A 14,838-nucleotide genomic window follows, 5' to 3' on the forward strand; every position below is an offset into this window, starting at 1 on the left:
AACCGTCTCACAGTTTCAGTCCAGGATGCAGACACCCTCTTGACCTATAAGAGCAGACGAAAGACCTTCCTTTTTGATCAGGCTTATAGTTGGGCTGCTTAGGCTGGCCCTTAGATATGCTGCTAAAGGCTTAGGCTGCTGGGGGATCTCCCATGGTGCACTGGGCTTCTCTCTCCTCCTTTCTGTCCTCCTATATGTGTCATACATAAATCATACTCATATGTATTACTAACTCGTCTCCTTCTCCAGAGCCTTCAGGCTCCCCTCATCCCAGATGTGGGTGCTGCTGGAGGAGGCTGCAGACCTGAAGAGGCTCAAAGTGCCACCCGTAGCTCCACCTGCTCACCGTCTGTCCATCAGTCTCTTCACTAATCTCTCTCTTTATCTCTGTCCCTCTCTTTCCTTCTGCATATCTGTCTTCCTCCATTATCTGTCTTTGTCTCTGCCCCGCTCTCCTGCTCTCTTTCCCTCCAACCGGTCAAAGCAGAAGGCCGTCCCCACTGATCCTGGATCTGCTCGATGTTCCTGTCTGTTAAAAGGAAGGTTTTCATCACCACTGTTGCAGGATGTGCTGCTGATGGAGAATTGTTGGGTGGAGGTTCATTGAAGGAGTTTGGTTCTAGACCTGCTCTACTAGTAAAGAGTCATGAGAGAACTTTGTTGTGATTTGGTTCAATAGAAATAAAACTGACTTGACCAGTGTCATTTGTGGTCTTTTGTTAATTGCATGCCACATGAAATTATTGTTGGTCAGTTTTCTAGCGACTGTCTCACAGTGGCAAGACAAGAACACTTCTACTTTTGATGATGACAGTTTGTTCAACACTAAACTTCATCCAGTACCATGTTGTCAAACACTGGAACCTCCACAGCACCTGAACAGGGACTTGAACCCTGGACCCTCACATTAAAAGTCTGATGCTCTACCATCTGAGCTACTCAGGTTCTTTCTACAGCATTGAGACAGGAAAAGAAACACCTGTGAAGGTCAAACTGCTGCTTTCTTGACTTGTTCAGTCCTCCATGTTAAAGTCCACCATGCTTTTGACTGGCTCTGATTCTCTGTGGCAAAATCCAACAAGAGGCTCCAAAAATGTCCTGAATGTCGTAAGAATGCACAGGACAAGATGTTAGTTTCCTTCATGTCTGCAGTTCCTCCACTGGAAAGTAAAGTCAATGCTGCTCCTCTGCTGAAACCTGGGATCGGACCAGGGACCTTTAGATCTTCAGTCTAACGCTCTCCCAACTGAGCTGGTTCAGTTCTGAGTGAGGGCCCTGCTTCTGTCATTTATAATCTCTTCCACTCTCACTAGAACTTTGAGAGGATTGGAGCTTCTGAAGTCCTGAAACAAATCAAACCAGGGACTTTGAACTACACAGTGAAGGAGTTGATCATCAAGGTTGATGGCAGCTTATTAAGCTTATTAAGTTAAGTTAAGCTTTGATCAAATATAAGAAATGTAAATGAATTCAACATTGATTGCATTTCTCTCCTTTCTTTGGTGCCCTCAGACTTTCTGAGAACTGTAGGAGGAACTGCTCTCTGTTTGTTCTGCTCAATGGAGGAAGGAATGGAGCTCTAAGTTTTCCAGTTCCTACATCAGTGAATGGACTTTCTGTGCTGCAAGGAACCAAAGCTACTAAGGAGGATTACAGAGTTTGTCCTTGCTGGAGTCAGTGACTTAATAGAGTCTAACAAAGGGTTGAACCTGAATGAGACAGTCACCCTTCAACATGGGGCCATGGCAGAGTGAACCAAGAACACTACAATGGGGGTGAGAGTGGAGCCATGATGGATTCACAGTTCATCACCTCCACCATCATGTGGACCACCTGATCACCTCTCCCTCAACCTCTAAATAACTCATTCCCTGACCGGGAATCAAACCCGGGCCGCGGTGGTGAGAGCGCCGAATCCTAGCCACTAGACCATCAGGGACCACACTGAGCGCTCAAACAACAGAGACTATACACAATGACTCAAGAACACAGGACTCTGTTGTCTCAGCTTGAGATGCAGAGGGTCCACCAAGACCACCACACACCTCAGCCCCCTAAAGACAGTCCACCCCCAGGATCAGCTTCTATCACTCAGTGGTCCAGAACCATTATGAAGCCTGATCAGGAATGTGAGCAAAGCTCTTGGAACAGGCCTGCTGCCACCACAACTAAGATCCTGCAGGTCACTAGAAACTCCAGTGTCCAGCTGACAAGTGGACTTTCCTCTGATCTGTGGTGGTGCTGAGTTTAGCAAACATCTCCAACAAGAAGATGAAGGAGGCCATCAACTCCTCCAAGCTCAACATCTATACTGGCTTTACTGGGAGATCAGGAGGTCAAAGCAGATCTTCCCCCTCCACCTCAGATGGTCTCTACTCACAGAGATGAGGGACCAGTTCAAACCAGCTACCTGGAGCTCCCTTAAGCCATTGTCCCCCTCAGCTAACATCTGGATCTGGACCTGCACCGGTGCTGACTTGTGTCTTGAGTCCCCAGAGTTTGTTGAACCAGAGAAGCTTCAACTGGTGGTGGTCGTACAACCAAGCGTGAAGGTGAGCCTGCATTGTCTGATCTGGAGCTAATAGGAATTAGCAAGTTAGCAACTGTTCTAGAGTTGCTGCTGAGTTGAATTAGAATTTATTTGTTGAAAGGTTCCAGTTTCTATGAGGTCAGGGAAGATTGGTGTGGATTCTAAAGGTCCCTGGTTGGATTCCCACCTCTCACAGAGGACCTGATGCTTCACGTGAGCTGTGGGATTGGTCTTTACTGCTGAGACAGAAAGAATCCTCCCACATTGGCTTCTTTTAACTGTCAACATTGGTTTGGCTCATTGGAACATTTTTAAACCCTCGTTGCTCAGATTTTACATTAATTTGATCATGACTTGAGACAAATGTTCTGTTTATTAATTAAATAATCACTTGAGTTATGAATTTAGTGAGTCAACCAGACTTGGTCCATGACAAAAGTTAGTCTGGTTATTATTCAGTTTCCTTCCAGTTGGAACACACACACACACACACACGCACACACACACACACATTCACACATTTTGTGAACCAACTCAGGAGTCATCAGGTGTTTTACTCAGAGGGATTCATTCATGATAAATGAGCATGGAGGAGACCCAGTAATCATCAACACAAGCGTCACATGAGCAGGTCACCACCCACTTTTATTGATTGGTTCTTGTAAGAATCACTCCTAACGCCATCAGGAGGTCATTTTTTGTCCTGCCCTGTCTCAACTGTTGGAGCACAACTACAGCCTGAACTCTGCCACTACCTTATCCCTCCCTAACATCCTCATACAGACCCACTATCTGGACTAGCCTGACCCCCCTGACCCTCATCAGTCACTCGTAGTGCCTCACACTGGAGGGAATAGGAGCGTCTGTGAGCTCTGACTGTTGGGATGCACATCCATGTGATGAAGAGCTGTTTTAAACAGGGAATCAGTTGACCTCTTGACCTGTGTGGGCAGGTACAGAGGGACGATTCCATCATGAACAATAATATTACTAAACAAATGGGTCTTTAGCTTCTTTCTGAAGGCGTCCCCAGCGTCCTCATGTCCAGTGGGAGAGCGTTCCAGAGTCTAGGAGCTGCAACCTGGAAGGTTCACTCTCCTTCACTGAGGCTGAATCCCTGTGGTCAGGGAGGATAAGGGACCCCATAGGTGTCACTAAAGTGCTTTAGACTGCAAAGCACTCAGCTAATCAAGCTGGGATCAACTGCTGTGGTGATCAAGGTATCATCATATATAACAAACAAAGAAAACAAAGTTGAGGAAAAGCACACAAAGAAGAAACTATGAACATGAACAGAGCATCTTCTACACCAGATGTCTCACGGCTCAGTAGACCTCTGGTTTGACCCGGAGCAGGTCCAGTCTCCAGGGTGCCCCCATCATTCTGCTTTTCAGTTGCAGGACATGCAGCAGAATCCCATCGCTCCTCTGCAGAAGAACATATGAGAGCGTCTGCTTGCTCTTCTCTGGCTGGACGTAGGGGAGAGTCTGCTTGCTCTTCTCTGGCTGGACGTAGGGGAGAGTCTGCTTGCTCTTCTCTGGCTGGACGTAGGGGAGAGTCTGCTTGCTCTTCTCTGGCTGGACGTAGGGGAGAGTCTGCTTGCTCTTCTCTGGCTGGACGTAGGAGAGAGTCTGTTTGCTCTTCCCTGGCTGGACGTAGGGGAGAGTCTGCTTGCTCTTCTCTGACTGGACGTAGGGGAGAGTCTGCTTGCTCTTCTCTGGCTGGACGTAGGGGAGAGTCTGCTTGCTCTTCAGAAGTTTGCTGGACCTTCACTTGAAGGTTATGATTTTCCTCTTTCAAACAGCTTTTTAAATCCTGAAGATTTCCCAGGATTTCCCACTGAGCACTGTTCCTTTTCTTCTTTTTTGTTCTCACTGCACATAGAAGACTCTGAACTTCACCGTTCAGACTCTCACTCTTTGTGGGGTCCTGGTCCTTCCTTGATTCGAGGTGGGCCAACTCTGCAGCGAAGGTCTCTGTCTCCTGAGATGCAGTAGAAACTCGTCTACTGCATCGTCTCCTCAAACATCCATTTTCTGCCTCTCTCTCCTCACTCTGGGACCTCAGCTGTTCAAGAGTCGCCTTCTTCTCAGTGAGTTCTTCTCTCCTTTTGTTCTTCTCTGCCTGGATGGAGTTGAGCTCACACTTGAGGTCACACTTCTCCTTGTAAACCATCTTCACCTCAAGCTGAAGATTGTGGACTTGTGTGTTCAGGTCTCTGATCTGAGTCTGGTTCTCCTCCCTCACAGATTCAAGGTTGCCCACCATGGCAGACATGTTCTCTACCAGCTGATATGCAATAATCTTCTCTTGTCCAAGACTAGAAACCTGTCCCCACAAATTCTGGTTTTCTGTCCATCTCTTGTCACACAGAGACTGAAGCTGATCAAGTGCACTTTTCTTCTCAGTCAGGTCTTCCTCAAGACATTTCATCTCCACCTGTTCTCTCTCCCTCAGAGACTGAACCTGGGTCAGCTCTTTTCTGAGCTCATTGTTCTCTCCATCAACCTTCCTCCCCTCACGCTGAAGACTGTGGACTGTTGCGTTCAGATCTTCTATCTGAGTCTGGTTCTTGTCCTGGACCGTTTTGAGGTTGGCCACCACAGCAGTGAGGTTCTGGAGCTCCTGGATTGCTCTTTTATTCTCACGTTCAAGAGTAGAAACTTGTTCCCTCAAGTTCTGGTTTTCTGCATGTGTGTTGTCACACAGAGACTGAAGCTGCTCAAGGGCAGCTTTCTTCTCAGTCAGGTCCTCCTGCCTTTCAGCCTTAGAGATGAAGGAGCAGGATCACATTGACCAGGATCATTCAGTGGATAAATACAGCTCCTACTGAGATCCACCAGATCTCTGAATGCTCCAACTATACAATCCAATGGAGTCATAGCCTTCTGTCCTGGGTTGATCTGAAGATCTTGAGCCAGACTAAATCTCCTGGAACTGTCAAGTGTTTAAAGACCAAAACTGCCTCATAAAAGTGGAGTCTGGATTCTTTTCTATAATGTGACGGCAATGACAGTCCTGCAGAGTGACATCACTGACATGACTGGATGACTTCAGTCACATGACTGGATGACAGTGTAGATTCCAATGTAGAGGTTGGGGAAATAGTCTCTGAGAATCCAACTTGAAGCCACGCCCTCCTTGTTCTTCAAAAACCCAAACAGCGACCATCAGTCTCCCTCCAATCCTGTACTTGGGTTCAATGTTGCTGTTCCATTTTGCAGCAGTAGGTGTCGCTGTGATACCAGGTTCAGTTCAAGAGTCCCAACTCCAGCTCATGTTGGTGACCTCAGTGGCAGGTAAAATGGCGCTTCAGTGGATCATGTGATCAACTCTTGTGTGTCCTCACTGCTCCACAGGTCTGTCAAATGTTCTGTAAAATAGTTGGACCCAGCAGAGCTGCTAGATTAGGAGTTGATGGAGTCGTTGCAGATACCAGGGTCCAAAGTCCAGCTTGAACCTGGTTTGTGCAGTTCTTTGTCAAGCTAGCAGCCATTCTTTTCACTGCCAAGCTAAAGTGACTTCTGTCAACAAAGGTCAACATACAAAAGGATATTTCTACTGTCAGTTCAAGATTTTGATCAAACTCCTTTTTCAGAGCTGGAACCTTCCTCTTGTGTCAGCTTTCTGTTCCCATCTCTATGGTAACGGTCAGTTTTGACCCACGTCTTCAATCAGCTGTCAAATAAACTAAAACAATTTTCTATCCTCCAAGTTGTTTCCATCTCTTGGTGACCTTGTTAGGCTTCCTTATCCATGGAAATATTGATTGATTGTGTGTTTAGATGCATGTGTGACACTTCTGTGTGATCTCTGCAGAGATGTTTCCTGCAGTTGAAGCACAATCCATTTGTCCTGCTGTCCTGACTGCTTGGGCAGTCCTGACCCTCTTTCTTCTGGAACCAGATCCTGAGTGGGGTTGTGGCTGTGGCTGTTCTGGTTGGTGTTGAGGCAGGGCTGCTGAGGAGGACGCTGTTGCACTCTTGGTGGATGTGGGTCCACAACACAAATGCAGTCTATGCAGACACATCAAGGATGGTCTTTGTTTGTTGTGTTGTTGTGCAGGTCGATGGGAGAACGAGGCTGATGAGAGTCCCTGAAGCTCCCATGACTGGGAGAGGAGCTGCTGGCAGGGTTGCTGACAGTGCACTTCTGACTTCAGGTTTGGCTCTGATTGTTGCTTTATCATCTTATTTTGATAACTGGTCCAGACAGACCCTCACTATTTGGTCATTCAGTGAAAAACATTTGTTGGTTTTATTTTGTTGAACTAGAGGTTCCTGACAAAGTCAAAAATCCTTGATACAATAAACAAATTGATGTGGTTCTTTGCTGCATTTAAAACCTCCAACAGGTCACACAGGAGGAAGGTTAAATCATGTGACCATCATCATTACAGCTGTTGACCTTGTTTAACTAGTTGGTGGTGCTAAATATCACCAGCTTGCTAACGTTAACTAGCTAATGTTGCTAGCTAGCTAATATTATTTTCAAACTTCAGGCCTAAATTTTGGATTGACTGTTAAAATTGTTCCCCTCACCTTTGTAACACCAGGTTTTGTCTTGATGATGTCACTGTCACTGCCTTTCTGATTCTAAAATATAAATGCATCCAAGAATAAAAAGTCAAACTGCCCCTCCATGGAAACATCATATTTAATATACTGCAATATTCTTTTCCAGTGTACTACACTATATTTTTGTTTTATCAGAGAGACTTTAATGTCTGTCTTTGATCTCTAAACTCTGACTCTGATGTCATTGGTGCTGACTGAATTCTACCCCCTGACAGACTGGGAAGGCTCATATTGGTGATGTCATCATAAATATATGAAGGTCTTGTTTCAGTGAATTGAAGTGAAATAACTTGTTATTTTGTTTGTTGTTGTCATGGTGATTCGTGGTATCAGGGCTCCATTGATGATGTCATTTTGTCATGGTTGTACACATGTGACACTCAAGGTGAACGTACTCACAGCTGATTGAGTATCAGGTTCAGAACAGCTGATCTGACTTGGTCCAGAGTTTCCATCTCAGTGTCAACTCAGGAGTGACTGAGGAGAAGAGTTTCAGAACAGCCACAGTTGGGGGACTTCCATCCAGCAGCCATTTTCTATCCCTGTAAGGAGTGAAGGGATCTGGAGCTGCTGGGTTCAGGTGGATCCAGAACACAAGATGGAGGTCAGTCAGGACCCCAGAAGGAGACCAGCATCTGGAAGGTGGAGATGCTTTAATCTGACACCGTTGTGTCAACAGTTCTGAAATCAGAACAAAAATAAACAATAGTATTTCCACCTCACACTCCTGTATGTATTCAAGTGAACAGGAACACAGATTCATGCTCAACTTCTCCTGTGTGTTCATCCACAGTCACCAAACAACAACCAGACTGAAGACCTCCTTCATCCCCCGAGCCATTAAACTGTTAAACTCCTCACTGGAGGAGGGGAGGGCCAACAGAAGGACTGTAGGAGAGGGCTGAGCACCATTAGCTTAACCCAATAACAACTGGACACTCGTGCAATATAAGAGACTGTACATTATTATTATTATTATTATTATTATTGTTATTATTGTTATTATTATTATTATAACTATTATATTTTTATTATATTATATCATCATCACCATTATTATATGATATCATCATCATTATTAGTGTTATTAGTATTATTATTGTTATAATAACAATTAAGAACAATTAATATTATGATTATTCCTGTCACTATGCACATATACATAACCATCCAGGTACACACAGGCACAGGCACGTGTATATATGCATATATATATATATATATGCATATATATATATATGCATATGTATGCATATATATGCATATATATATATGCATATGTATGCATATATATGCATATATATATGCATATGTATGCATATATATGCATATATATATATGCGCATATATATGCATATATAGAGATATATAGATATAGATATATATATGCGCATATATATACATATATATATATATAGAGATAGATATAGATATAGATATATATGTAGTCTTTGTTTTCTCTTCTTTGCTATTTTTAGTCTAATCTATTGTAACAGTGCTGTGAATGTATGTTGAGGAGAGTGCAATTTCCCTCGTGGAACGTCCAAAAGGGATTAATAAAGTAGTCTGTCTGTCTGTTTGTCTGTCTGTCTGTCTGTCCAAACCAGACAAAAGGGGGTTTGCTAGCATGGCTGCTGAGGTAGAAAGGCTCTGTTTAAATTGAGTCCTTTTTCCATTTCTTTCCTGGCTTCTTCTTGCGGTGCTGTCGTCACTTCCTGAGACCACGGGAGGGAAGGGGTCACCCTTCAGAATAAGTTTGAAATCATTGTTACTTCTTCTTCAACATGCGTTTAGCAGACCAACTCACTAAACAGTTCAGTGAGGTAGTGTGGCTGAGTGGTCTAAGGTGTTGGATTAAGGCTCCAGTCTCTGAGGAGGCGTGGGTTCAAATCCCACCACTGCCATCATGTCTCTGGAGAGGTGTGGCAGGTCTCTCCTCTCTGTGCTGGAGGTGTTGGCTGTTTTTGTCACTCAACAATGTGCAGTAACGCTGAGCTGCCTTCAAGCCAACAACATGGGCACAGTGTACCCAGAGCCACAGGCTCCTCCCAGTATATGCAGCACTGCCAGTGACCTCTGCTCCAGTGTAACAGTGACTCTCCAAACTGAAGCTGATCCAGGACCAGCTCAGGAGGAGCCATGGAGCAGACAGGCTCTCTGATTTAATGCTGCTGTCTGTTGAGAGGAACATCCCAGTTGACTCCAACAAGGCTGCTGATGTCTTCAAACCCAGGACCAGAAGAAGAACCCTCCTCTGAGTCCACAGACCTGAGCACCGCTGCTCTGACTACCAGGTTACCTCCTGGTTATCAGTGTGAAGTCATGGTGAGGTGGTCAGTTGTTCCTTGGGTTTTATTCCAGAGGCCTGGGAGTTAAACACTGAATTAAATCATTTTAATTCTTTACTTGAAGTTTCCTGCTGTTTAGCTGGAAATGTAAGACAACTTCCTCCATGCTGGTGCCCCATCACACACAACAGGTGCACTTGTCCTCTTTTCACCTCTGACCCACAAACATTCCACCGGTGAACGTCCAGAAACTGAAGCATCAACAGTTCAGCAACAATGGATTCTTCAAATCACCTCTGAAATAAGAGATGAATCTTTACCTGCTGAGGCTTCAGAGCCAAATTGTGAACCTTCAACACTCACATTCCTGTTCTTGTCTCAGTCCTGCTCTCCTAAATCAAGACCTGTTCAATAGATGGTAGAGCAGAGAGGAGCAGAGGAAGAGAGCTGGGACCAGAACCAGAGGTTGATGGATCAAAACCATCCTCTGCTAAAAGAAAGGAGCCAAATAAACCTGGTTGTTTTGAAATGTGGATCTGATAAAAAGAGGTGGAAATCAGAATTCAAACCACTGAGAGAGTTAATAACATTCTACTTTACCACTGAAGCAAAAGTAGACTTCAGAAGGTTTTAGTGATTCAACATAGCAGCTAAGTTTCCATTTCTATACTGATTGTCTGCAATGGTTCGTGGGGGTGGAGCCTATCACAGCTGACATCAGGTGAGGAGGGGGTTCACCCTTGATGGGTCGCCAGTCCATCCCAGGACCAACACACACAGACAGACAACCATTCACACTCACAGTCATTTAGAGTGTTCAGGTAACCACTACCCTCTTGATGTCTTTGGACTGTGGGAGGAAGCTGGAGAACCAGAGAGAACCCACACAGAGACAGGGAAAACCTGCAGGAGGGGTGGAGATCGATGAGTCCTGGAGACGTTCAATAATGTCCATAACTTTGGCACCAGGAAGACAGCAGGTGATGGCACCTGGGAGTTCAACAGACCTGATGATTGAACCACCAATCACAAGGATTTCAGCCTCCATTGTAGAGAGTTTAGATGAGAGAGAACCTGCTGTCAGCCTCACCAGTCAGGGCAGTGGCAGAGGCAGCAGAGTTGAATGAAGCAGGAACACCTGGCAGGTCTCAGCTGGAGGTGATGACATCACTGGCCTCAGTCCTCACCAGTGCTCTGCCTAGCAACAAGGACGATGGAGAGAAACCAGTAGAAGCACTCAGAGTTGGAGACAGCAGGAGAGAGACCATGACAGAGTCACCCATGGGAAACTGTTGGATCCACTCAGGACAGGCTGGACAGACACAGATCAAAGACAGAATTGATGATGATGTCATCAGGAGGCTTTGATAGTGTCTTTATTTGTACCTAGAATTCTGTCTTTGATGTCAGGAGGACATGAAAGAAACACAACTGAGGAAAGTAGAGGAGAACATTCAGCTTCATTAGAAACACTTGAACTGTTTAACAGTAGAATTTGTTAGAAACAGTTTACAACACTGAGTGACAGGATTGAAGAGGGAAGAGTTTTCTACTTTAAATTTAATATTAACTTTAAACTGGAGATGAACATTTTTAGTAGTTCATATTCTAACATCAGCATTCATCACCCAGCAGCTCCTCTGATCAACAGAACAAGCTGAAGTATTCTGAGAAGGAGGGCATGGATCCCTCTACCTCTCACATGCTAAGCTAGCACTCTACCATTGGAGCTAAGTCCCTGCAAATGAGCAGCAGATGATGGAGGTTGACCTTCATGCAGGGTTGGATGACCTTCACCAGTTGGAGCTTCTCTGGTTGACCAACATGTGGAATCTCTTTCAATACTCCAGTGGTGTTTAAGTGATGACAATATGGGTTAGTGACTGGGAGTGTGTGTGTGTGTGTGTCAGTGATGTGTCAGGATCATCCAGGCTCAACTCTAGAAGAAGCTTCTGGAAGAGATGAGCAAACACTCTCAACTAGAAATCCTGATGTAAACACACTGGCAAACCAACTGTGGCAGGATGGCGCTACACTCCCCACCATGAGGGGCAGTGTGGCAGACGATAGTGAGTGGTCACCTAGCAGTAGACCTGGTCCGACCCTTCTCCGTCCTTTCCACTTCCTCTCCCTCCTTTACAGAGCCGACAGCCGTGCGTGGTGGCGTCTCGCTGGTCAGCAGATCGGTTACAAACAAAGGTATGCATGCTTGCTCTGCTCCATTATTCAGTGTCATCGGCCCCCTGTTTACTCCGGTTTTGCTCCGTCCAGCGGTGTGGTGTTACCGGGAGCTGGGCTGTCTCCCTTGGGCCGGTGTGTGCGTGGTGCGCTTTCTGGGGGTAAGACGCGTAGTTGTCTGCCTTTCATATCAAGCTGCCGATGGTCTGTGGTGTTCTGATTATCCTCTCCCGGCCATTGTTTGTGTAGTCTGGGCTGCGGGCTTCCTCCTCCTGCCTTGTCTGACACCACGATTCTGCCCTCCGGTAGGAAATGTTTATTCTTAGCTTTTGTTATTCTGTAATGCCCTTCATCCACATTTTAATTAGGTTAACTTGTTTATTTTGCAGTGCGCAGCCGTCAATTGCTGCTGTGAGCCTCGCTGCTGTTTTGGTTCTTCCTCTTCTTCTCTTCTTCAGTCTGGATTCTTGCCGATTCGGCTCACAACGGCTCTGATCCAGGTAACGGCGGTTAAAGCCGTGCACTACGGCCTTCATAAGAGCCTCAACGTGGGCCAAGAGAGGGCATCCCGACCCTCATCGGCGCTGAGCCATCCCCCTTGGAGCCTGGTTTTAATTAGAGGGGCAGACATTTCCTTAATTACTTGAGTTTATTCCTTTTCTATTTGTTATTTCTTTCTTTGAATTATTACTGTTAGTTTTTGTGGGTTACATTTGATTTATTGTTTAGAACCCTTATTATTATTATTATTATTATTATTATTATTGTTGCCTTTTGCTCCCCATTTTGATCATTTGGATTTAAAACAGTTTCTGTTGGGTTATTTGTGGTAGTGATATTTAGTTCGTGTGTGAGGGTTGCCTTGATTTCATGTTTTTGATGGTGTTCTTTTCTTCTCTTTGACAGGTGTTGAGGGCCCAGAGCGGCAGCGGTCCCCCTGGTGGTGGTTCCTTATTCATGATTATTTTTTGGTTTGCTGTGTCACGGGTGCAGTGTAGTATTCTTTTTTGGATCCCTCCCCTTTTCGTTACCGCTGTCGTGGTAAGCCCCAGCCCTGTCCCCTTTTCCTTTCGGTAATTCCTCTTGCACTCCTTATTTTATCCATTGGTATTCATTTAGTCTGTTGCTCATTTTAAACTATTTTTCTAATAAAAGTATTTTTATAATTGGAAATCACGGTCCTGTCCTGTTGTGTCTCTCGACCTGTGTGCCTGTGTTCAAATGGAAGCCTGGTCATTTTGAAATTTTGTTTATATACTGGGGTGAAAGCCCACAGGTGGCGTTGTTGGCAACTGTTCCCCACCGCTCGCCTTGCCACACCACGAAACACAAAATAATGCGACAGTGATGTTGTAAGAATTGCTAATGAACACAAAATAATGCTACAGTAATGTAGTAAGAGTTGCTAATAACCTCAAAATAATGCTACAGTGATGTAGTAAGAATTGCTAATGAACTCAAAGTGATGCTGACAGTCATGTAGTAAGAGTTGCTACGATCCTCAAAATAATGCGACAGTGATGTCAGTAAGAGTTGCTAATAACCTCAAAATAATGTGAAAGTGATGTAGTAAGAATTGCTAATGATCTCAAAATGATGCAACACTGATGTCGTAAGAATTGCTAATGAACTCAAAATGATGCTAACAGTAATGGAGTGAAAGTTTCGAATAACCTCAAAGTGATGCTGACAGTCATTTGGTTAGAGTTGCGAGTAAATTAAAAATGATGCTGGCAGTAATGTCGTGAGAATTGCTATTAAACTCAAAACGATGCTAACAGTAACATAGTGATAGTTGCTAATAAACTCAGTGATGCTTCCAGTAATGTAGAAAGTGTTTCGAACAACCTCAAAGTGATGCTGACAGTCAAATAAGAGTTGATACGAACCTAAAAATAATGTAACAGTAATGAAGTAAAAGTTGCTACGAAACTCCAAATAATGCGACAGTGATGTCAGAAGAATTGCTAATGAACTCAAAATGATGCTAACAGTAATGGAGTGAACGTTTCGAATAACCTCAAAGTGATGCTGACATTCATGTACTAAGAGTTGCTTGGAACCTCAAAATAATGCGACAGTAATGTAGTAAAAGTTGCTACGAACCTCGAAATATTGTGACAGTGATGTCGGAAGAATTGCTAATGAACTCAAAATGATGCTAACAGTAATGTAGTGATAGTTGCTAATCAACTCAGTGATGCTTAGAGTAATGTAGTAAGAGTTGCTACGAACATCAAAATAATGCGACAGTGATGTCAGAAGAATTGCTAAAGATCTCAAAATGATGCGACAGTGATTTCGTAAGAATTGCTAATGAACTCAAAATGATGCTAACAGTAATGGAGTGAACGTTTCGAATAACCTCAAAGTGATGCTGACAGTCATGTAGTAAGTGTTGCTACGAACCTCAAAATAATGCGACAGTGATGTAGTAAGAGTTGCTAATAACCTCAAAATAATGCTACAGTGATGTCTATGATTGCTAATGAACACAAAATAATGCTACAGTAATGTAGTAAGAGTTGCTAATAACCTCAAAATAATGCTACAGTGATGTAGTAAGAATTGCTAATGAACTCAAAGTGATGCTGACAGTTATGTAGTAAGAGTTGCTACGATCCTCAAAATAATGCGACAGTGATGTCAGAAGAATTGCTAAAGATCTCAAAATGATGCGACAGTGATGTCGGAAGAATTGCTAATGAACTCAAGATGATGCCAAATGTAATGTAGTGATAGTTCCTAATCAACTCAGTGATGCTTACAGTAATGTAGTAAGAGTTTCGAACAACCTCAAAGTGATACTGACGGTCATTTAGTAAGAGTTGCTAATGAACTCAATTTAATGCTACAGTGATGTCGTGAGAATTGCTCAACAACTCAAAAAGATGCTTACAGTAATGTAGTGATAGTTGCTAATAAACTCAAAGTGATGCTGACAGTAATGTAGTAAGAGTTGCAACGAACCTTAAAATAATGCAACAGAAATGTAGTAAGAGTTGCTACGAACCTCAAAATATTGCAAATGTGATGTCGGAAGAATTGCTAAAGATCTCAAAATGATGCGACAGTGATTTAGTAAGAATTGCTAATGAACTCAAAATGATGCTAACAGTAATGGAGTGAAAGTTGCGAAGAAACTCAGTGATGCTGACAGTAATGTAGTAAGGGTTGCTACGAACCTTAAAATAATGCAACAATAATGTAGTAAGAGTTGCCACGAAACTCAATAAAATGCGACAGTAATGTAGTAAAAGTTGCT

This window comes from Aulostomus chinensis, chromosome 1 (assembly GCF_037954235.1).
Source record: "Aulostomus chinensis isolate RoL2024-O1b breed Wild chromosome 1, RoL_Achi_v1.0, whole genome shotgun sequence".
NCBI lineage: Eukaryota > Metazoa > Chordata > Actinopteri > Syngnathiformes > Aulostomidae > Aulostomus > Aulostomus chinensis.